At 48.6% G+C, this 25,563-nt stretch overlaps 1 pseudogene; it reads right to left on the bottom strand.

Moving 5' to 3' along the window:
• Positions 1-221: 221 nt before the first annotated feature.
• LOC123079001 (cytochrome P450 734A1-like) overlaps positions 222-25,563 on the bottom strand; it is a 117,624-nt pseudogene continuing 92,282 nt past the window's right edge.

The raw sequence follows: 25,563 nt of genomic DNA, 5'->3' as shown, positions 1-25,563 counted from the left end.
CTTGCAGACAAGAACCTTTTTTGGGGGGGAATGAAGACGCACGAAGCGTTCGGCTTTAAATTAATAAAGCCCCAAGGCAGCATCCACAAACGGTTTCGAAACTTACAAACCAAAATAAAAGAAGTTCCACATGCGCAGCGGCCCGGCAATGCAAAGTTGCAACTAGCTAGCAAATATAACATACATAAACTCTCGGCAAATCATAAGCTAACTCAAAAGACTCAAGCTTGCACTCCTTGTTGCCTCGCTTTCACAATGCACAGCTTGATCTGCTCCATGATCTCGATCATGAGGTCCTCGTCACGCTGCTTCCCCAATGACGCCCAAGCCTGTAAGAAAATGTGGCATTTGAAGAGGATATCAGCTGGGTGAGCAGGGAACTTGTGTTCAATTGTAATTTTGTTCCGTACCACCCAAATAGACCATAACAGCGCCCCTACGCTACGCCACAACAACCTCGCATTGGCATCCTTATGTGCCTTCAGCAAGTTTAGCAAGTCCTCGCTAGTTTGCAGGTTCCAATTCTGATTGAAAGTTTCCCTAACGGCGCTCCATGCAAACCTACCTAGACAGCACCCGAAGAAAACGTGATTAGCATCTTCACCGTGGCCGCAAATGGCGCAGGTCCCATTCGCCGGACCAATCCTCTTGGCCAAATTATCGAAAGTAGGGAGGCGATTGCGACACAATTGCCAAAGGAAAATTTTGATCTTGAGGGGAATGCCTGCCTTCCATAGCCCCCTAGCCATATCTAGCACATTCCCCTCCGTCAACTTCGTATATAAGGACTTGATCGAGAATTTCCGGGAAGCCGTGAGCTTCCAGGTGATCTTGTCCCTTTCCTGGCTCAGAGTCCGACCCTCAAGGTCGGCTACTAGAGCGTTCCAGGAAGCAGCCTCGCCGGCCTCCAACGTCTTGTAAAAGGATATCGCCGGAGGGTGAACCTGAAGGGCGTCGGCGACCGTGATTTTAGTGTCTATGGCCAATTGATACAGAACTTGAGCACCGTACTGGGGTTGTAGGGTCATCACCATCAGCGGCGCATGAACATAGGATGGCGAGACATCGAGCACAAACCGCTCGAGGAGCATTGCAATCACCAGCTTTGTCTCAACCATCACGAGATTCTGGCCAACACAGATGGCAGGGCCAATCCCAAAGGGGAAGTACGCGTCGAGGTGATAGCTCTTGCCATCTGCAAACCTCAACGGATCAAACTCTACAACACTAGCGCCCCATATGTCGACATAATGGTGAATGTCAACAAGGGGCAGGTTGAGCTGCATGCCTGTAGCCTGTAGGGATGTCAAGTTTGCCCAGCTTGACATCCTTGATGGCCGTCCTGCTGAGAGACAAAGCTGGAGGATAGAGCTGAGGGTCTCCTTCAGCACCATGTTTACCTGATATCATGCCAACATTGCCAGAGTGTTATTCACAATGTTCCAGTGAGATATCCTCAAGAATAAAAAAAGGCTCTAGCATTCATTTGAGTAAATGGGCCTCACAATTTTGAGATTGCTCAGGTTTTCCGCGTTTGGGTGCTTGTTCTTGCCACATACAGTACTTGATGGACTTCATCGCGTGCTTTGTCTTGCCATTCTTTATGCAATGCCTGTAGAAGTGTTGCCCATGTTAACAGTTTTGCGGTTGTTTCTTTACCGGCAACGTAAAATGTCTTGCACTCATCAATGATCTCTTTGATTTCCATTTTAAACCCGTTGTCTGTTTTGCTGGCTGATAGCATCAAGCCAAGCAAAATTTTGGAGTTCTCACACTTCCTTCCATTGGTCTCAATCAATTTGCGCAGAGAACTTCAGATTTCCTGGTTTAGGCTATGCCTTCTTCGGTTCTTCTTTGTCGGTACAAACCTAAGAAGTAAATAGGTCATATTATTTTTTTCCCTCAACTGCAAAGTTTAATTGTTTTTTTTGCAGGAAACTGTTGATCTATTCATCTTCAATCATGGTAGTACAATGAACACCAGAAATAATAAAAATTACATACAGATTTATAGACCACCTAGCGACGACTACAAGCACTAAAGCAAGCCGAAGGCGCGCCGCCGTCATCGCCCCTCCCTCGCCAGAGCCGGACACAGCTTGTTGTAGTAGACAGTCGGGAAGTCATCGTTCTAAGGTCCCACAGGATCAATGCTCTAGAACAGCAACCGCCGCCGATGAAGAGAATTTTAGATCAGAAGGATCCAACTTGAAGACACATGAACAAAGACAAACAAAGACCGGATCCGAGCGGATCCACCAAAGACAACCACCGACCAAATCTCGCGAAATCCGCCAGAGACACACCTCCACATGCCCTTCGACGATGCTAGACACACCATTGGGACGGGGGCTAGGCAGGAAGAACTTTATTCCATCTTCAAGAAGACGCCGCCGTCTCGTCTTTTTGAGCAGAACACAAACCCTAACAAAACTTAATGACCGGGGGATAGACCCCGGGTATCCACATCAGCCCTTAACTGCATTTCAAAACATCAGGGCTGGCCAAGCCCCTCAGTCCGACTGGTCGCAAGGCCAATGTTGGGGAATGTAGTAATTTAAAAAAAATTCCTACGCATACGCAAGATCATGGTGATGCATAGCAACAAGAGGAGAGAGTGTGTCCACGCACCCTCGTAGACTGAAAGCGGAAGCGTTAGCACAACGCGGTTGATGTAGTCGTACGTCTTCACAGCCCGACCGATCAAGCACCGAAAGCATGACAGCTCCGAGTTCTTGCACACGTTCAGCTCGATGACGTCCCTCGAACTCCGATCGAGCCGAGCTTTGAGGGAGAGTTCTGTCAGCACGACGGCGTGGTGACGGTGATGATGTTCTACCGACGCAGGGCTTCTCCTAAGCACCGCTACAATATTATCGAGGTGGGCTATGATGGAGGGGGGCACCGCACACGGCTAAGAGATCAAGAGATCAATTGTTGTTCCTAGAGGTGCCCCCCTGCCCCCGTATATAAAGGATCAAGGGGGAGGGGGCGGCCGGCCAGGAGGAGGCACGCCAAGGGAGGAGTCCTACTCCCACCGGGAGTAGGACTCCTCCTTCCCTTGTTGGAGTAGGAGAGAAGGAAAGAGGGGGAGAGGAGGAAGGAAAAGGGGGCTGCACCCCTTGTCCAATTCAGACCAAAGGGGGGCTGCGCGCGGAATATCCTATTTGACGCTCTCTGCGTCAAGCTGTCAAGGCTTCGCATAAGAGCTGGCGATCGAACGGCCGGCCCATTTACAGTGTTCGCGTTTTCGGTTTTGGGAATCTTCTAGAGTTTCCCAGCCGGTTTTTTTCTGGTTTTGGGAAGCTTCTAGAAGGTTCCCTAAACCAGTTTTTCTTTTTTGGGTTTTTGGCTTTCTACTTTATTTTCTCTTTCTCTTTTCCTTTTCTGTTTCTTTTTTTCGTTTCTTTTTTATTTTTCAAGTTTTTTTTGAAAAAAGTTTATGTTTCAAAAATTGTTCGTAAACTTAAAAAAATTGTTCCCACTTTTAGAAAACGTTTATTTTTTCTAAAATGGTCGTGTTTTCCAAAATTGTTCATAAACTCAAAAAATGATTGCATTTTAAACAAAATGTTTTGAGATTTAAAAAATGTTCCCTTTTAAAAAAATGTTCGTCTTTTCCCTTTTTCGGTTTTCTTTTTTACTTCGGAATTTTCAAAAAATGTTCTGACTTTTGAAATGTGTTCACTAATTTGAAAACAAATTATGTTTTTGAAAATTTGTTCGCAATCTCAAAATATGTTCAAGGAATTTGAAAAAATGTTCTCATATCTAAATTTTGTTTTCATAAATTTGAAAAGGTTCTGTAATTTCAAAAAATGTTCCAGCCTTTTCAATTTTGTTCACATACTAAAAAAATGTTCATCTTTTCTGAGTTTTTGTAAAAATTGCGTTTTGAACAAATTGTTTGTAATTTCAAAAAATGTTCGTGTTTAGAAAAAATTGTTCATGATTTCAAAAAAATGTCCCTACTTTTTAGAAAATGTTATTGTTTTTTGGAAAATTGTTCACAAATTTTGGAAGTGATTGCGTGTCACAGAACATTCGTTTTTTGAAAAAAAATACTTTCGAAATTCCTAAACTAATTTGGATATGCAAAGCGTGTCTGGTTCTTTATGTCTGATGCTAAGTTATGAGCACATTCGAGGACCAGGTCAGCTGGTAGGAACACATTGTATGGATCACTCGATCGTGTGTTCGAATCCCAGCCATCGACTTATTTTTTGAGCAATGCTCATTCGTGTCGACCGCCATCTTCATGGGCCGGCCCAGTCGGGGACGCTCCTGTGCGAAACCGCAGCAACTTGACGCAGAGAGTGTCCAATAGGAGGTCCCGCTGCGCGCCCCCTTCCTTTCGGCTTCTCTCGTCTATTCCCGTATGGCCCAATAAGGCCCATATACTCCCCGGCGAATTCCCCTAACTCTCCGGTACTCCGAAAAATACCTGAATCACTCGAAACCTTTCCGAAGTCCGAATATAGTCGTCCAATATATCGATCTTTATGTCTCGACCATTTCGATACTCCTCGTCATGTCCCTGATCTCATCCGGGACTTCAAACTCTTTCGGTACATCAAAACAAATAAACTCATAATATAACTGTCATCGAAACCTTAAGCGTGCGGACCCTACGGGTTCGAGAACTATGTAGACATGACTGAGACACATTTCCGGTCAATAACCAATAGCGGAACCTAGATGCTCATATTGGCTCCTACATATTCTACAAAGATCTTTATCGGTCAAACCGCATAACAACATACGTTGTTCCCTTTGTCATCGGTATGTTACTTGCCCGAGATTTGATCGTCGGTATCCAATACCTAGTTCAATCTCGTTACTGGCAAGTCTCTTTACTCGTTTCGTAATACATCATCCCACAACTAACTCATTAGTTGCAATGCTTGCAATGCTTATAGTGATGTGCATTACCGAGTGGGCCCAGAGATATCTCTCCCACAATCGGAGTGACAAATCCTAATCTCGAAATATGCCAACCCAACATGTACCTTCGGAGACACCTGTAGAGCTCCTTTATAATCATCCAGTTACGTTGTGACGTTTGGTAGCACACAAAGTGTTCCTCCGGTAAACGGGAGTTGCATAATCTCATGGTTGTAGGAACATGCATAAGTCATGAAGAAAGCAATAGCAACATACTAAATGATCAAGTGCTAAGCTAACGAAATGGGTCAAGTTAATCACATCATTCTCCTAATGATGTGATCCCGTTAATCAAATGACAACTCTTTTGTCCATGGCTAGGAAACATAACCATCTTTGATAAACGAGCTAGTCAAGTAGAGGCATACTAGTGACACTATGTTTGTCTATGTATTCACACATGTATTATGTTTCCGGTTAATACAATTCTAGCATGAATAATAAACATTTATCATGATATAAGGAAATAAATAATAACTTTATTATTGCCTCTAGGTCATATTTCCTTCAGTCTCCCACTTGCACTAGAGTCAATAATCTAGTTCACATCAGCATGTGATTCAACACCAATATTCTCATCTGTATGTGATTAATACCCATAGTTCACATCGTCATGTGATCAACACCCAAAGGGTTTACTAGAGTCAATAATCTAGTTCACATCGCTATGTGATTAACACCCAAAAGAGTACTAAGGTATGATAATGTTTTGCTCGTGAGAGAAGTTTAGTCGACGGGTCTGTCACATTCAGAGCCGTATGTATTTTGCAAATATTCCATGTCTACAATGCTCCGCACGGAGCTACTCTAGCTTATTGCTCCCACTTTCAATATGTATCTAGATTGAGACTTAGAGTCATCTGGATTAGTGTAAAAGTTTGCATCAATGTAACTCTTTACGATGAACTCTTTTATCACCTCCATAATCGAGAAACATCTCCTTAGTCCTCACTAAGGATATTCTTGACCGCTGTCCAGTGATCTACTATTATATCAAAATTGTATTCCTTTGCCAAACACAGAGCAAGGTATACAATAGGTCTGGTTCACAACATAGTATACTTTATAGAACCTATGACTGAGGCATAGGGAATGACTTTTCATTCTCTTTCTATTTTCTGCCATGGTCGGGTCTTGAGTCTTACTCAACTTCACACCTTGCAACACAGGCAAGAACTCCTTCTTTGACTGTTCCATTTTGAACTATTTCAAAAAATTTATCAAGGTATGTACTCATTGAAAAATCTTATCAAGCGTCTTGATCTATCTATATAGATCTTGATGCTCAATGTGTAAGCAGCTTCAACGAGGTCTTGCTTTAAAAAACTCTTATTCAAGTATCCTTTCATGCTATCCAGAATTTCTATATCATTTCCAATCAACAATATGTCATCCACATATAATTAGAAATGCTACAGAGCTCCCACTCACTTTCTTGTAAATACATGCTTCTCAAAAAGTCTGTATAAAACCATATGCTTTGATCAACTCATCAAAGCGTATATTCCAACTCCGAGATGCTTGCACCAAACCATTGATGGATCGCTAGAGCTTGCATATTTTGTTAGCACCTTTAGGATTAACAAAACCTTCTGGTTGCATCATATACAACTCTTCTTTAAAAAATCCATTAAGGAATGCAGTTTTGACATCCATTTGCCAGATTTCATAAAATGTGGCAATTGCTAACATGATTCAGACAGACTTAAGCATCGATACGAGTGAGAAAATCTCATCGTATTCAACACCTTGAACTTGTCAAAAACCTTTCGCAACAAGTCGAGCTTAGTAGATAGTAACACTACTATCAGTGTCTGTCTTTCTCTTGAAGATCCATTTATTTAACATGGCTTGCTGATCATCGAGCAAGTCAATCAAACTCCATACTTTGTTCTTATACATGGATCATATCTCAGATTTTATGGCCTCAAGCCATTTCACGGAATCTGGGCTCATCATCGCTTCCTCATAGTTCGTAGGTTCATCATGGTCTAGTAACATGACTTCCAGAACATGATTACCGTACCACTCTGGTGCGGATTTTACTTTGGAAGACCTATGAGGTTTGGTAGCAACTTGATCTGAAGTTTCATGATCATCATCATTAACTTCCTCACTAATTGGTGTAGGAATCACTGGAACTGATTTCTGTGATAAACTACTTTCCAATAAGGGAGAAGGTAAATTACCTCATCAAGTTCTACTTTCCTCCCATTTACTTCTTTCGAGAGAAACTTCTTCTCTTGAAAGGATCCATCTTTAGCAATGAATGACTTGCCTTCGGATCTGTGATAGAAGGTGTACCCAACAGTTTCCTTTGGGTATTCCATGAAGATGCACTTCCCCAATTTAGGTTCGATCTTAACAGGTTGAAACTTTTTCACATAAGCATCGCAGCCCCAAACTTTAAGAAACGACAACTTTTGGTTTCTTGCCAAACCACAGTTCATAAGGCGTCGTCTCAACGGATTTTGATGGTGCCCTATTTAAAGTGAATGCAACTGTCTCTAATGCATAACCCCAAAACGGTAGTGGTAAACCGATAAGAGACATCATAGGTCGCACAATATCCAATAAAGTGCGGTTACGACGTTCAGACACACCATAACGTTTTGGTGTTCCAGGTGGCGTGAACTGTGTAACTATTCCACATTGTTTTATATAAAGGCCAAAACTCTTAACTCAAATATTCTCCTCCACGATCAGATCGTAGAAACTTTATTTTCTTGTTACGATGATTCTCCACTTCACTCTGAAATTGTTTGAACTTTTCAAATGTTTCAGACTTGTGTTTCATTAAGAAGATATACTCATATCTGCTCAAATCATCCATGAAGGTCAAAAAATATCGATACTCGCCACGAGCATCAACACTCATTGGATCGCATACATCAATATGTATTATTTACAATAAATCAGTAGCTCGTTCCATTGTTCCGGAGAACGGAGTTTTAGTCATCTTGTCCAAAAGGCACGGTTCGCAAGCATCAAATGATTCATAACCAAGTGATTCCAAAAATCCATCTTTATGGAGTTTCTTCATGCGCTTTACGCCTATATGACCCAAACGGCAGTGCCACAAATAAGTTGCACTATCATTATCAACTTTGCATCTTTTGGCATCAATATTATGAATATGTGTATCACTACGATCGAGATCCAACAAACTATTTTCATTGGGTGTATGACCATCGAAGGTTTTATTCATGTAAACAGAACAACAATTATTCTTTTATTTTAAATGAATAACCGTATTGCAATAAACATGATCAAATCATATTCATGCTCAATGCAAACGCCAAATAACATTTATTTAGGTTCAACACTAATCCAGAAAGTATAGGGAGTGTGCGATGATGATCATATCAATCTTGGAACCACTTCCAACACACATCGTCATTTCACCCTCAACTAGTTTCTGTTTATTCTGTAACTCCTGTTTCGAGTTACTAATCTTAGCAACCGAACAAGTATCAAATACTCAGGGGCTACTATAAACACTAGTAACGTACACATCAATAACCTGTATATCAAATATACCCTTGTTCACTTTGCCATCCTTCTTATCCACCAAATATTCAGGGCATTTCCGCTTCTAGTGACCATTTCCATTGCAATAGAAGCACTTTGTTTCAGGCTTTGGTCCAGCTTTGGGCTTCTTCACGGGAGTGACAACTTGCTTGACATTCTACTTGAAGTTACCTTTCTTTTCTTTTGCCCTTTTCTTGAAACTAGTGATCTTGTTTAATCATCAACACTTGATGCTTTTTCTTGATTTCTACCTTCGTTGATTTTAGCATCACGAAGAGCTCGGGAGTCGTTTTCGTCATTCCTTGCATATTATAGTTCATCACGAAGTTCTAGTAACTTAGTGATGGTGACTAGAGAACTCTATCAATCACTATCTAATCTAGAAGATTAACTCCCACTTGATTCAAGTGATTGTAGTACTCAGACAATCTAAGCACTTGCTCACTAATTGAGCAATTCTCCTCCATCTTTTTGGCGAAGTATTTGTCAGAGGTCTCATACCTCTTAACACGGGCATGAGTCTGAAATATCAATTTCATCTCATGGAACATCTCATATGTTCCGTGATGTTTCAAAAATGTTTTTGTAGTCCCGGTTCTAAGCCATAAAGCATGGTGCACAAAACTATCAAGTAGTCATCATATTGAGCTAGCCAAACGTTCATAACGTCTGCATTTGCTCCTGCAATAGGTCTGTCACCTAGCGGTGCATAAAGGACATAATTCTTCTGTGCAGCAATGAGGACAAACCTCAGATCACGGACCAAGTCCGCATCATTGCTACTAACATCTTTCAATTTAGTTTTCTCTAGAAACACATATAAAACATAGGGAAGCAACACGCGAGCTATTGATCTACAACATAATTTGCAAAATACTACCAGGACTAAGTTCATGATAAATTAAAGTTCAATTAATCATATTACTTAAGAACTCCCACTTAGACAGACATCTCTCTAGTCATCTAAGTGATCACGTGATCCAAATCAACTAAACCATGTCCGATTATCACGTCAGATGGAGTAGTTTTCAATGGTGAACATCAATATGTTGATCATATCTACTATATGATTCATGCTCGACCTTTCGGTCTCTGTGTTCCGACGCCATATCTGTATATGCTAGGCTTGTCAAGTTTAACCTGAGTATTCCGCGTGTGCAACTGTTTTGCACCCGTTGTATTTGAACGTAGAGCCTATCACACCCGATCATCACGTGGTGTCTCAGCACGAAGAACTTTCGCAAGGGTGCATACTCAGGGAGAACACTTCTTGATAATTAGTGAGAGATCATCTTAAAATGCTACCGTCAATCAAAGCAAGATAAGATGTATAAAGGATAAACATCACATGCAATCAATATAAGTGATATGATATGGCCATCATCATCTTGTGCTTGTGATCTCCATCTCCGAAGCACCGTCGTGATCACCATCGTCACCAGCGCGACTCCTTGATCTCCATCGTAGCATCGTTGTCGTTACGCCATCTATTGCTTCTACGACTATCGCTACCGCTTAGTGATAAAGTAAAGCAATTACAGGGCGTTTGCATTTCATACAATAAAGCGACAACCATATGGCTCCTGCCAGTTGCCGATAACTTCGGTTATAAAACATGATCATCTCATACAAAAAATATAGCATCACGTCTTGACCATATCACATCACAATATGCCCTGCAAAAACAAGTTAGACGTCCTCTACTTTGTTGTTGCAAATTTTACATGGCTGCTACGGGCTTAGCAAGAACCGTTCTTACCTACGCATCAAAACCACAACGATAGTTTGTCAAGTTGGTGCCGTTTTAACCTTCGCAAGGACCGGGCGTAGCCACACTCGGTTCAACTAAAGTGAGAGAGACACACACCCGCCGGTCACCTTTAAGCAACTAGTGCTCGTGGCAGTGAAACCAGTCTCGCCTAAGCGTACGCGTAATGTCAGTCCGGGCCGCTTCATCTCACAATACCGCTGAACCAAAGTATGACATGCTGGTAAGCAGTATGACTTATATCGCCCACAACTCACTTGTGTTGTACTCGTGCATATGACATCTACGCATAAAACCAGACTCGGATGCCACTGTTGGGGAACATAGTAATTTAAAAAAAATCTACGCACACGCAAGATCATGGTGATGCATAGCAATGAGAGGGGAGAGTGTGTCCACTTACCGTCGTAGACCAAAAGCGGAAGCGTTAGCACAACGCGGTTGATGTAGTCGTACGTCTTCACGGCCCGACCGATCAAGCACCGAAAGCACGGTACCTCCGAGTTCTTGCACATGTTCAACTCGATGACGTCCCTCGAACTCCGATCCAGCCGAGCTTTGAGGGAGAGTTCTGTCAGCACGACGGCGTGGTGACGGTGATGATGTTCTACCGATGCACGGCTTCGCCTAAGCACCGCTACGATATTATCGAGGTGGACTATGGTGGAGGGGGGCACCGCACACGGCTAAGAGATCAAGAGATCAATTGTTGTTCCTAGAGGTGCCCCCTGCCCTCGTATATAAAGGATCAACGGGGAGGGGGCGGCCGGCCAGGAGGAGGCGCGCCAAGGGGGGAGTCCTACTCCCACTAGGAGTAGGACTCCTCCTTCCCTTGTTGGAGTAGGAGAGAAGGAAAGAGGGGGAGAGGAGGAAGGAAAAGGGGCTGCACCCCTTGTCCAATTCGGACCAGAGGGGGGCTGCGCGCCTCCTTCATTTCGGCCTCTCTCCTCTATTCCCGTATGGCCCAATAAGGCCCATATACTCCCCGGTGAATTCCCGTAACTCTCCGGTACTCCGAAAAATACCCGAATCACTCGGAACCTTTCCGAAGTCCGAATATAGTCGTCCAATATATCGATCTTTATGTCTCGACTATTTCGAGACTCCTCGTCATGTCCCCGATTTTATTCGGGACTACGAACGCCTTCGGTACATCAAAACACATAGACTCATAATATAACTGTCATCAAAACCTTAAGCGTGCGGACCCTACGGGTTCGAGAACTATGTAGACATGATTGAGACACATTTCCGGTCAATAACCAATAGTGGAACCTGGATGCTCATCTTGGCTCCTACATATTCTACGAAGATCTTTATCGGTCAAACCGCATAACAACATACGTTGTTCCTTTGTCATCGGTATGTTACTTGCCCGAGATTTGATCGTCGGTATCCAATACCTAGTTCAATCTCGTTACTGGCAAGTCTCTTTACTCGTTTCGTAATACATCATCCTACAACTAACTCATTAGTTGCAATGCTTGCAAGGCTTATAATGATGTGCATTACCGAGTGGGCCCAGAGATACCTCTTCGACAGTCGGAGTGACAAATCCTAATGTCGAAATATGCCAACCCAACATGTACCTTCGGAGACACCTGTAGAGCTCCTTTATAATCACCCAGTTACGTTGTGACGTTTGGTAGCACACAAAGTGTTCCTCCGGTAAACGGGAGTTGCATAATCTCATAGTTGTAGGAACATGTATAAGTCATGAAGAAAGCAATAGCAACATACTAAACGATCAAGTGCTAAGCTAACGGAATGGGTCAAGTCAATCACATCATTCTCCTAATGATGTGGTCCTGTTAATCAAATGACAACTCTTTTGTCCACGGCTAGGAAACATAACCATCTTTGATAAACGAGCTAGTCAAGTAGAGGCATACTAGTGATACTATGTTTATCTATGTATTCACACATGTATTATGTTTCCGGTTAATACAATTCTAGCATGAATAATAAACATTTATCATGATATAAGGAAATAAATAATAACTTTATTATTGCCACTAGGGCATATTTCCTTCAGCCGCCCCCTGGGCCGGCTGGAACCAGAGGTCCGCCTCCTAGAAGACGGCGGACCCCAAGAAGGCGGTGGACCCCAAGAAGGCGGCATGCTTTCTGCAGGCGGCCTCAGGGAGCCAACCTCTAAAAGGAGGCTCCTCTCCCCCTTGAAGTTTGCACCCACCTGCTACGACAAGACATGGCGTGGCTACAACGCAACCTGCCACCCCCAAATCTAGGGTGGAACATGGTCATAGTACAGGTGTACCAAGCGGACACCCCACGCCCGGCGCGGTACTGTAGCCACGCGACCCATGACATCACCTATGCCAGTGGGAGCTATGCTCCCACGATGGGCGGTCGGTACGGCCCGTAGACGGTGGGCCCCACATATCCACGTATCTCCAGAAGACGGCGAGTCTAGAGCAGGCGGCCGCAAGGGGAGGTCGAATCCTAGCAGGCGTCCATCCCTCCCCTGTGAGTCTGTGCGCCATTAACCTGAAGGGATGGGGAATGGCTACAGTAAATGCCTGTCAGGCGGTGGAACTGTAGCCATGCGCCCCCCGACAAAGCCTCCGTCATCAGGGGCGAGGCTACAGTGTAACACAGTCAGCCTGGCCCGCAGGCGGCGGGACCTACCTGTCGGCCGGGTTCACGGCAGTCGGCAGGACCACCAAGTGGCGGGCCCCAATGGCCGGCGGAGAAGATGGAGCCCAGAGGCACTGATAGCCGGGTCCTACGCCCAGCCGGATTACCATTGTACCCATGGGGGGTAGGCCTATATAAACCCCCCAGGTTCACCCATGCAAAGGGTTCACACTCCATTTCCCCCCACTCATAGCTAGGGAAGAGATAGAGCTAGCCTTGCCTTCTCCTTCCTCTAGCCGAAACAGCTCAAGGACCACTCTTGTAGCTACCCCATTGATCACAGTCATCATGCGGAGATCCCGCAGAGCAGGACTAGAGGTGTTATCTCCACGGAGAGCCCCGAACCTGGGTAAGACTCGTAGGAGTTCGAGGTATCGCTCACTCCCGCTTCTAGAGCCCGGCAACGTACTCCTGTCCCCATCCATGATAACCCAACCCTTGGCATATGTCGAGGAAATACCATGACATTTGGCCCCCACCGTGGGGCTAAGTGCACCGTTGGCCGAAGACATGTTTTGAACGGGAACCATTTTCCTTCCCAGCGAGCACAGCCAGTCCGACGTGCCCGATGGCATTTGCGTTGACACGCTGCATGGTGTGGAAGCTGCTTGCACCGCAAGCTCCCTCGCCGATCTCATCTGCGGGATTTGCCTCTCCGATGAGCCCACGCCCGACGTGGGATCGGCCAGCTCCGAGAGTTGCCTCGTCGACCTCCTCGGCAAGCTCCGCATCACCAACGAGATGGCCTCCAACTTGAAGTCCATCGGCTCCACTGATACGCCCATCGAGATGCTCATCGACTCCGACGCGGCGAGCACAGACGTCTTCCCCGACAACATGGAGATCGTCGACAACCCACTCCCTACCGCAGTCAGCAGCACCAGCACCAGCACCGTCACGGAGGTGCTGGTCATCAGCCATGACGGAGCCTCTGGCGAGGCAGTCCAGGACCTGCTGCAGGCGGCGGCGCAGGGTATGTCCGCTCCCATAGATGTGGGCGCTAACGACGTGATGCTGGAACGTTCCAAGTCTCGCTCCTTGATAGCGCCAACAAGCTGGCAACCATGAAACGTCTCGCGGAATCCTACCAGCGCGAGATCGACCGCACCATGTGCGGCACACCGGCTACTGGTGAGCCTAGCTGAGTGGGTGCGATCCGGCAACGCGGCGCGGCCATTGCCGGCATGCTGGGGGCCGAACGCCCTGTCTACGCCACTCTGCTGGAGAACTTGCACGCCGCCCAGGCGGCGGCAGATGAATTGGACCACCTGGAGGGCGACGAGCATCGCTGCATGATGGCGCGCCTCCAACATCTCCTCGACGCGGCCGCCGCGCAGCATTAAGCCAGCCGCCGTGGTGGAACCCGGCGTGCAAGCCGAAAATCACCCCCCCGCCGTGAGCATGGGGCAACCTCTCGGTCCCCAACAGTCGACACATACGGTCGGAGGAACCCGGAGTCGGCTGCTAGCCGTAGTCGGCGCACCCGCCTCACGATCGAGCACGACCAAGATGGCCACCCACGAGCAGTGGAACGGCGGGACGACCGTCCACCTCCCCCCACGCATGGAGAGGCACGCCTCCCTACCACCTGTTGAGCACCCGACTCTTGGAGGCCGGCTGGGCCCCCGCGAAGGAGTCGGAGAGAATGACGCCCGCCACCGGATCGACCGACTCGCTCGGTCCCTGGCGGTAGAAGAAGAAGATGCGATCGGTCCGCCTTGTTTCGGCCCCCGCATACGCGATGAGCCCTTCCCCAAAGGGTTCTCACTCCCACGAGACACTCCCAAGTACAACGGCTCCGTGAAGCCGGAGGACTGGTTGGACGACTACTCCACAGCCGTCAACATAGCAAATGGCAACAACCATGTCACTATGAAGTGTTCCACTCATGCTCCAGGGCACGGCCCGGACATGGCTGAATAGCCTCAAGCCGTATAGCATCAGTAGCTGGCTGGACTTCACCGAAGTCTTCGTCTGCAACTTCACCAGCACCTACAAGCGGCTTCCCAAGCCTCGCCAACTCTCCATGTGTGTTCAAGGCCCGGCTGAGTCTACACGCGACTACCTGACGCGCTAAGCTGAGATGCGCAACTCTTGCGAAGGGGTGCACGAAGTGCAGGCGATAGAATACCTCACTGCTGGGTGCAGAGAGGGCACCCTACTCCAGCACAAGCTCCTCTGCGACGAGCCGGCTACCCTAGACGAGCTGCTGATCATAGCGGACAAGTACGATGTCGATGTCAAAACCGGCGGATCTCGGGTAGGGGTCCCGATCTGTGCGTCTTAGGCTGATGGTAACAGGAAGCATGGGACACGATGTTTACCCAGGTTCGGGCCCTCTCGATGGAGGTAAAACCCTACTTCCTGCTTGACTAATATTGAAGATATGAGTAGTACAAGAGTAGATCTACCACGAGATCATAGAGGCTAAACCCTAAGAGCTAGACTATGATGGTATGATTGTAATTGTGATCGGCCTTCTAAGGACCATCCTCTCCGGTTTATATAGACACCGGAGAGAGCTAGGGTTTACATGGAGTCGGTTACAAGGAAGGAAACATAATATCCGGATCGCCAAGCTTGTCTTCCACGCAAAGGAGAGTCCCATCCGGACACGGGCCGGAGTCTCGAGTCTTGTATCTTCACGCTTCAATAGTCCGGACGATCTATATAGTCCGGCTGTCCGGATACCCCCTAATCCAGGACTCCCTCAGTAGCCCCTGAACCAGGCTTCAAAGACGATGAGTCCGGCGCGCAGTCTTGTCTTCAGCATTGCAAGGCGGGTTCCTCTTCTCGAATACTCCAAAGTTATTATTGAACACGTAGACCGTGTCCGGATCTGCTACGATGAATAGTGTCTGGTTTTGCAAGATGATCTTCACACACCATTGTAGGGAACATAGCATAAATCCGTTCTGCTGGCAATCTTTGTACGTCGTACCCTTGCATTGTGGCCTGGTCCAACATGAACCGGCGTTTGCTGCCCCACCTCGACTCGCATTGCGAGGCGGTTTTATTGGCACGTCCTGCCAAAGTAGAGATCATGTTCCTCTTATTACAGGATCTTTCATCAATATGGGCGTGTGTGACCCCATGGCGACCGTTGGTATGACCCCGTGTATTTTAGATAAGCCTCAAGCGGTCACGCTGAGGACTCTTGATATTCATCCCCTTTATAAAGGGGTCAAGGCCTACGCCTCTTTTCCACCTCCCTTGCTCCTTCTCGCACCTCGAGTTCTAACACCCAAGACCTAAGCTCCAACACCCCAGATCCTCCAACATGTCCGGATCCGACACAAAAGGCCAGTGGGTGGCCTCCTCAATCTAAGAGGAGGACATTACGAAGCTTAGGGAGGTCGGATACCTGACCGCCGACATTCAGCACAGGCTTCCCGCTCCATGGCAAGTTATCCCTATGCCGGAGCCCAATGAGAGTGTTGTGTTTGTCCCACACTTCCTCCGAGGCCTAGGCCTCACCCTCGACCCCTTTGTGAGGGGGCTCATGTTCTACTATGGGTTGGATTTTCATGATCTGGCTCCGAACGCTATCCTCCATATCTCGTCGTTCATTATTGTGTGCGAGGCTTTTCTCCACGTCACCCCACACTTCGGCTTATGGCTCAAGACCTTCAATGTGAAGCCGAAGATGATCAAGGGTGACATGCGGAGTGCGGAGGTGCCATAATAAGCAGGAACGCTAATGCCCCATGGCCAGAGGGTTCTTTCTAGGAAGTATCCGATGTATGGCATCGGAGGTGGTTTTATGTTACAGCTCCCAGAGGCACAAAGTGGGTAGCCGCACCCGAGTTCCGCTCGAGCCCTCCGTCATAGTTGGCGTCTTGGATCGATGTAGGACGAAATTGGGGGCCCGTTGGTGATATACCAGTACTGCAGAATCGCATCGGGGAGCTTCTTGAGAGTGACATAAATCTTGTCAGCGTAATTCAAGTGATGTTAATCCGACGGATTTTGCCATGCAAACGACGGCCTCTCTGGATGTGGGAGTTCAATCCGGAGGGTCCGTGGACTATTAAGCACTTCTTCAGCCTGAAGCTCGAAGGGATGTGCAAATTATTCTTCGAACCACAAGTAAAGTGTCTGTTCACCACCGAGGATGCGGGCCTAAGCTGCAATCGCCCAGACGCCCAAGTAAGTAACCTTAAAGACGGACACTTCATTTATATTTATCATAACCATTATTCTGAAAAACCCTCCATGGCCAGGAATGGCTTACCAAGGCGGAGAGAATCAGGTGTCCTGCGCCACTTCCTGAAGGCTCACCTGGCCCAACCGTGGCCAAGATGCTTGGCCGGGTGCTCAGCAAAATCCCCTCAGGGAAAGGCGAAGGAAAGGGCGGTCAAGCCGAACTTCACACACTACGCATCCAAACTGGGGGAATCGTTATCTCCCCTTGGGAGGATAGTCGGGAAGGGGAGGTTAAAGCCTCCTCCTCGCGCGGGAGGAAGAGGGCCACCTCCGAAGACTTGGAGGCGGAGATGCCCAAACAAGGGAAGAAGGCATCACCAGGGGGCTCCACCGAGCTGTAAGTTAATCGTTAATTCGAAGGTATGGTGTTTCTCCGAGATTCATAACCGGGACTTCATCTTTTGCAGTCCGGCGAGCAGCTCCTCTCAACAGAGTTCGTCTTCGGGGGATCTTCCTCCGGAGATGATGGAGAGTGAGACACCACCCACCTCTCCGCCTCATGAAGCGGGCGACACTGAGGTGTCGTCACGGAGGAGTCCGGATCTGCCGAAGCCAGAAGCGAACACGTCAGTCTCCCTGAGCCTGGAGCGTTTGGCTCCCACGGGGGGCGATGAGAAGGGTCCTGCACAGTTTGATGTCCGGCCGAACGTACTGACAGGCCTTCTGGAGCGAGCCGCGCTCTCGGAGGAGCATTGTTCTTTAATGACCACGGTGCTCATGAAGATTTCGTCTGCTACAAGTGGTTTGAATGAGGCATTTACAAGCCTGCTCAAAGGCTTTGAGGTATGTAGTGAAAAATGCACAATTTTTTAGTTATGAAGCACGCGCTAGGTGTGCTCCCTATGGATAGTAGCCCCTGAGACTCTGGTTTCCCTCCATAGGCGGCAAACGGGGGATCATATAGTAATGGCTATGCCGTACATGTGCGCGGGTATTTAAGGATCTGGCAGCCGACCAGTCTGCTGAAGTTGCCGAACTAAGGAGGCAGATTGGATCTATTGACGCTGATATCACGCTGGTGAACAAACGGCTGGAAGAGTCACAAGGTATGTGCTTTGCTTCCCTTATTATGATGTATAGGAAAATGCGAGAGGGGTATAACATTAATGCAATGTGTTTGTACCGCAGATGGTGCTACTGCCGTGGAGGCCCTGAGGGCAGAACTTGCTCAGGCCAAGGAACAAGCTCGGGCTAGCAATGCGGCTGCCCTAAAGGCGGCCGAAGAATTGAGAGCCAAACAGGCTGCTCATCGCCAAAGCGAGGAAAAGATAGCCGAAACGGCTGGGGAGTTGAAAAATGCCACTGACCGGTATGTACTCCTTGAAAAGGAGAATAAGGCTAGTTCGGCCGAGCTGGACAAGGCACTTAATGCCGCCAAAGATATGCGGACCGAGATCCGGGGTAGGCGGGAGGAGCTCCAACAGGCCGACAAAATCGTGGTTGGGGGCTCATACTTATTGCGGACGAAGTTTTTGGATCCGAAGTATGCTCCCCTGGCTGGGCGCCGGAGTCCTGCAGACGCATATGCGGACTTGGCGAATAGTACTGCTGACGCTGTCAAGTTCTTCGAGGGTCAAGGTGATAAGGAAGTGGAGAAGCTTTTTTGGTCGCAATTCAATGCTCCCACTCGCCCCGCTGCCGCTAAATGAGAAGGTGGCTGCCGTGGTGGAGCTTGACAGGCTGTCCGGTCTTGCAATGTGGTCTGTGATATACCATTTTTGGCCGAAGGGGCCTAAGCCGGACAGTTACTTTGGTTTGGTGCAGCAATTCCTTGGGTCCGTGTCTCGGATTGACGCCATGAGGAGGTCGACGTGCATAGAAGGTCCACGAATGGCTCTTGCCCGCGTTAAAGCCTATTGGACGGATATGGAGGCCACCGTTATAGCGGCCCAGGATCCGGCGGGAGGCCAATATCCAGCCGAGCACTACTTGGCGCAGGTCATAGAAGGTGCCCGCCTAATAGAGGCGCAGTGCTCGAAGAATGTCTTGTTCGAGTGATAAGTTGAATCATTGTAAAAACAATGTTTATTTTGATTATGAGGCTATATTTATACTTTTGCCCGGAAGTATGATTGTGTCCCCTTTGCGGCCGTTTTTTATATAAATATGAGTAATCCGAAAGTTAGCAGTCGTTGGCTTCAGCCCCCATGCATACAATGCGGGGGTGTTCGCAAAAAATATGCTTAATCACACTTGATCCAACGTCTTGGTCCATTAAGGAGGTGATCGCACATCGAACTAGGCAACCTGAGTATATAGCTGTAACACTTTTGCTTAGCCTTTTGGATCTAACGGTGGGGCTACTATGTAGTCCCTGGTACCTATGCATGCATCCGAATATGGGCGCGTATGTACATGGCCGGGAAACGGCCCTTCGTTAATGCGGAGGAATCCTAAAAATTCTGGTGAGTCTTCGAGTGGTTGAACAGTCTCTCGCTGTATCATGACGGTCAGTTTTTGGCTTTCTCTACTGAGGTGCTCATCCAGAATAACCAGGGCACAATCGTAGTAGTTCTCCTTTGGCCACCTTAGCCGATAATAACGGAACATAAGGCGGCAAACCTAGGAGCCGGGCAAACCCAACATTTGACCAAAGACATGATTCGGAGCTGATGCATATAAGGCCAAACTCGTGACGCCGAACACTCCCGAAGGTATTTGGTCTTTGTAAAAGAAAACAGGCTGACGAAAGCCTATTATAAACTCTAGATTTCCAGGTACGTAATCTGTCGTGGCGAAACGCCAATAACGGCATTATCCTCTATGGGTATGGGACCCCTGGGATGGTTAAACAACGAGAGGCAGTAGAAAAGGTTTACACAGGGGCTTAATCTAAAAAGAAACCTGTTGAACGGGGCCCTGCTGCACGTCTGCGCCTTTGTCTCCGTTGTGTCGTATCCTGGAAGGGTATCACGCGAACATTGTCTGTGAAAAAAAAGAGAACTCGTAAGAGAGTACAACGTAAGTATCCGATTGATAATAAAGGTGTAAGATGTTGGCCTGCCAGTAATGTTGAGCCAGACGTGGGGCTGTGTTAAATATTTGCAGCCCCTGGTATCCGCTATGGGATTACATATACGGTGCCCTAGTTCAGTTTTATCCGGGCTACCGGACTCGTCTAACCGTGTCTGTGGCCGTAATGACCAGTCATGTTTTTTTATATTGGATGCCGCTTACAGTCCGGCCACCAGGGCCGTCGCGTGTTCCTCTGCACGTGAAGAGCGCTTTGAGATTCCGCTAATGGTGATGACGCCACGTGGACCGGGCATCTTGAGTGTAAGGTAGCCATAGTGCGGCAATGCGTTGAAGCGGGCGAAGGCCGTTCTTCCAAGCAATGCTTGATAGCTGCTTTGGAAGGGTGCGATGGTGAAGAGTAGTTCTTCGCTTCTGGAGTTGCCTGGGGAGCCGAATGTTACTTCCAGCACGACGGAGCCCCTGCCATAGGCTTCAACGCCTAGTATCACCCCTTCAAAGGCGGTGTGGCTTTGGCTAATTCTGGATGGGTTTATCCCCATTCTGCGGATAGTGTCCTCGTATGTTATATTGAGACTACTGCTGTCGTCCATGAGGACACGGGTGAGATGGTATCCGTCGATTATTGGGTCAAGCACCAAGGCCTGTGATCCTCCATGCCGAATACTAGTTTGGCTGTCCATGTGATCGAAAGTGATCGGACGAGACATCCAGTAGTCAGATGTGGGTACGATGGGCTCTACATCGTGCGCGTCTCTGAGCGTGCGTTCATGCCTTCTCGTGAATGTGTGAGTCACGTGGATCATGTTTACTGTTTTAACCTCTGGCGGGAATTTTTTCTGTCCCCCAGTGTTCGGCTGGCGAGGTTCATCCTCGTCTTCACTTGGTGTTTCCCTCCCCTTGTGTTCGGCATTTAATTTGCCGGCCTGCTTGAAAACCCAGCATTCTCTATGCGAACCGCATGTTTCTCGGGGGTGCCATGGATTTGGAATAGTCTATCCAGGACTCTGTTCAGATCGGATAGTCCTTCTTTACTGCTTTTAAATGGCTTATTTTGCTGATCAGGTCGAGAGCCCCTGAATCTGGCATTGACCATTGTGTTGTCCGGGCTCTCTTCCTTGTTTTGGCGTTTGTGTTTATTACACCGTGGATTCCCGTTGCCATCCCTTATTTTAGATGTGTTGGGGTCGCTGGTGCCTTTACGGGCTAGCCAGCTATCTTCACCCGCGCAAAAGCGGGTCATAAGGCCTGTTAATGCTTCCATTGTCCTTGGCTTTTCTTGGCCGAGGTGCCGGGCGAGCCACTCGTCGTGGATGCTGTGTTTGAATGCTGCTAAGGCTTCGGCATCCGGACAATCTACAATTTGATCCTTATTAGTGAGGAATCTATTCCAAAGCTTGTGGGCAGACTCTCCGGGCTGTTGGGTTATGTGACTTAGATCATCTGCATCCGAAGGCCGGACATAAGTCCATTGAAAGTTGGCCCTGAAAGCGTCCTCGAGTTCCTCCCAACTCCCAATTAAATTTTCGGGGAGGCTTTTCAACCAGTGTCGAGCTGGTCCCTTCAGCTTGAGGGGGAGGTATTTGATGGCGTGGAGGTCATCCCCACGAGCCATGTGAATATGGAGGATAAAATCCTCGATCCAGACCCCTGGGTCCGTCGTTCCGTCGTATGCCTCTATGTTCACAGGTTTAAAGCCTTGTGGGAATTCATGGTCCAGTACTTCTTCGGTGAAGCACAGGGGGTGAGCAGCCCCTCTGTATCTGGGCGCGCTGTGGCATGCGGCCGGCTGTTGTTGTGTCCGGAGTTTATTCCGAACCGGTATTTGGCTTATATGAGCGTTTGGGTGACCATAGTCCCTCGCCGGGGTGTGTCCTTTAGATCCATAGATGGACCTGGCTGCATCGTCTTTCTTATCCAGATGCTCACGCAGATCGTGTGCGGTGTCAGTAGCCGTTCTATTATGGTTATGAAGTGGTACGTCTGGTCTCCTGGTCGTATTATTCTTTGGTGGAACGGCCTCGTCGTCAAATTCTGGCAGTAGCTTGTGCTTTGGGGAGCTTTTTGTATGGTGATCGTCGCCATATCTTTCTTTAGTGTCTAGCACTTTATTCCATCTGCAACTGAGCGTTTCCTGTGCGGCTTTGAGCCGTTGCTTCTGCTTCTTGAGACTTCTTGCTGTGGCCATAAGCTTTCGGTGGAGGTTGTCTCGTTCCACTTGTTCGTCTGGAATGATGAATGCATCGTCGTCCGGACTATGTTCCTGTTCTGGGGCGGTTTCATGGGCTCGTCCCTCCGAATCATTGTGATCAAGTATTTGCTCCGAACTCGGTTTGGCGTGACCTAGCTCGTCCTGCTCCATCGCTGGGTCCATGTGGTCATTACTGCCGTCGGGGTTTACTGGTATGTCGATCCTTCTTGCGCTCTTGTCGCTATTTTTACTGTTGCTGGACTTTGAGCGGCATCTGCGCTGCCGTTTTGGCTTTTGCCCGGGTGTTTTATCTTCCGGATTATCGCCGTCGTCCTTCTTGGGCGTATCCACCATGTATATATTGTGTGACAAGGTAGCAGTCCCGCGCCCCAGAGATTCTGAAGCTTCTCCTGCATAGTCGTCCATACTGTCGATGTCTTCGAAGTCAAAGTCAAGAGCGTCGGTTAAATCATCGATCGTGGCAATGAAGTGGGTGGTGGGTGGGCAACGAATTCCTTCGTCGCCTGCTTCCCACTCAAGCCAGACATAGTTCGGCCCCGAGCCTCCTGACAAAGAGAGAGACTTTAATGAGTTCAGCATGTCGCCAAAAGGCGAGTGCTGGAAGATATCCGCAGCGATAAACTCCATTACCAGAGCCCAACCTGGCTCGGCTGGCTCGAGGGTATGCAGACCGGGAACAACAACCGGATACGAGTCCGGGGGACCGGGGTCACAGGCCTCCACAGAGGTGAGGCCTATGTTCGGCTCCAACGCCGATGAGGATGCGGCCTGTGAGGCGGGGTCCACCCCTCTGTCCTTAGGCAATGCAACCTGCTCCGGATTTGGATCCGGGGCTACTGCGAGGGTGATATCCCGAGCATTGTTCGACAGCAAGTTTAGGCCGTGCTCGTCGTGATTGTCCGGCGCTCCTGGCACAGGCCAGGTTCCGTCAAAGATCAAGTCTCCGTAGATATCAGCCATGTAGTTCAGGTTTTCGAACCTGACTTGATGGCCAGGGGAGTAGCTACCGATCTGCTCTAGATGGCCAAGCGAATTGGCATGCAGTGCGAAGCCGCCGAACACAAAGATCTGTCCGGGGATAAAAGTCTCACCCTGGACCGTGTTGTTGACGATTGAAGGCGCCATCAAGCCTCGAAGCGATGACACAGAGGAACTCTCAATGAAAGCACCAATGTCGGTGTCAAAACTGGCGGATCTCGGGTAGGGGGTCCCGATCTGTGCGTCTTAGGCTGATGGTAACAGGAAGCATGGGACACGATGTTTAGCCAGGTTCGGGCCCTCTTGATGGAGGTAAAACCCTACTTCCTGCTTGATTAATATTGAAGATATGAGTAGTACAAGAGTAGATCTACCACGAGATCGTAGAGGCTAAACCCTAAGAGCTAGCCTATGATGGTATGATTGTAATTATGATTGGCCTTCTAAGGACCATCCTCTCCGGTTTATATAGACACCAGAGAGATTTAGGGTTTACATGGAGTCGGTTACAAGGAAGGAAACATAATATCCGGATCGCCAAGCTTGTCTTCCACGCAAAGGAGAGTCCCATCCGGACACGGGCCGGAGTCTTGAGTCTTGTATCTTCACGCTTCAATAGTCCGGACGATGTATATAGTCCGGCTGTCCAGATACCCCCTAATCCAGGACTTCCTCATACGCCACGGCCGACTCCTCCATGAAGTCAGAGCTCCAAGTGGATGCATCCGGGAAGATTCTCCCTCTGGCTCCCCAAACGCCAGCTGGCGACACCAACCGGCGCTAGCTGAATGACAACAAGCGCAAGGCACAGCAGCCGGCTTCCAACAGCCGGTAGGTAGCAGCAGTCAAAGATAAGCAGCCAACCGGACAGCCTACCCCCAAGCATCAACGGAGTGGCAAGGGAGCCTAGCAGCCCGCCTTCTCCTTCGAACAGGCCCTCGACGCCCCGTGCAAGTTCCATAGTGGCGCGAGACCGTCCAACCACACCACTCGGAAGTGCAATTGGCTCGCTCGGATTGCCAAGGGCGAGGCCCTCCCACCTCCCCCACCAGCCGTCCTGGCAGCTCCGGCCGCTCAGCAGCCGGCAGCTTGACCTGTCGGCATGCTCCAAGATGAGTTCCCCGATGAACATGCCGTCTACGTCGTCTTCACAAACGAAGCCAGCGACAAGCACATCAGACGGCAGCAACACCATGAGGTGAACGCTGTCAGCTCAGAGGTTCCCACCTGCATGCACTGGTCCGAGAGGCCCATCACCTGGAGCCAAGCTGACCACCCGACCGTGATGCCCTCACCGGGTGCATACGCCTTGGTGCTGGAATCAACCTTCTCAACGGAGAGGCGGACTTGCCATTTCGGCCGAGTTCTGATGGATGGCGGCAGTAGCATCAACATCCTGTACCGCGAGACCATGGAGCGGTTGGGCATCAAGGCCAAGCAGCTTCAGCCAAGCCGGACCATCTTCCACGGCATAGTTCCCGGCCTTTCCTGCTCTCCAATCGGCAAGATCAAGATCGATGTCCTGTTTAGCAACAGGGACCACTTCCGCCGCGAACCAATCTTGTTCAAGGTGGTCGACCTAGACAGCCCCTACCACGCGCTCTTGGGCTGCCCTGCACTGGCCAAATTCATGATGATCGCACACTACACTTACTTGAAGGCCAAGATGCCGGGCACCAAGGGCATCATCACTATTGCTGGCGACTACCAGAAGTCGCTCGATTGTGCCGCCACCAGCAGCCGGATGGCCGAGTCCCTCGTCATCGCTCAAGAGAAGCGTCTCCTTGATCGGATGGTAGCCATGGCCAGCGAGAAGCCAGCCATGCTGACTGATCCCAAGGAGACGGAAGCAGAGGCCTCCTTCCAGCCGGCCAAAGAGGCCAAGCGGATCCCCTTGTACCCAGCACACCCAGAGAGGTTTGCTGTCATAGGCACTAGCCTCGACAGCAAATAAGAAGGCGACCTCTTCAATTTCCTCCATGAGAATTGAGACATCTTCGCATGGTCCCCCAAAGACATGCCGGGTGTCCCGACGGATTTCGTCGAGCACAAAATGCATGTGAGGCCAGATGCCAAGCCAATCAAGCAACCCCTCTGCTGCCTATTAGAAGAGAAGAGAAGAATTATTGGTGAAGAAATCGCCTGGCTTCTGGTAGCCGGCTTCATCATGGAAGTGTTCCACCCGGACTGACTTGCCAACCCGGTCCTCGTCTTGAAGAAGAACAACAAGTGGCGTATGTGCATCAACTACACTAGCCTCAATAAAGCCTGCCCCAAAGATCCATTTGCTCTA

The sequence above is a fragment of the Triticum aestivum genome, chromosome 1B (genome assembly GCF_018294505.1).
Source record: "Triticum aestivum cultivar Chinese Spring chromosome 1B, IWGSC CS RefSeq v2.1, whole genome shotgun sequence".
NCBI lineage: Eukaryota > Viridiplantae > Streptophyta > Magnoliopsida > Poales > Poaceae > Triticum > Triticum aestivum.
The sequence above is the reverse complement of the archived record's forward strand: the minus strand, read 5'-3'. Positions and strand labels throughout refer to the sequence as shown.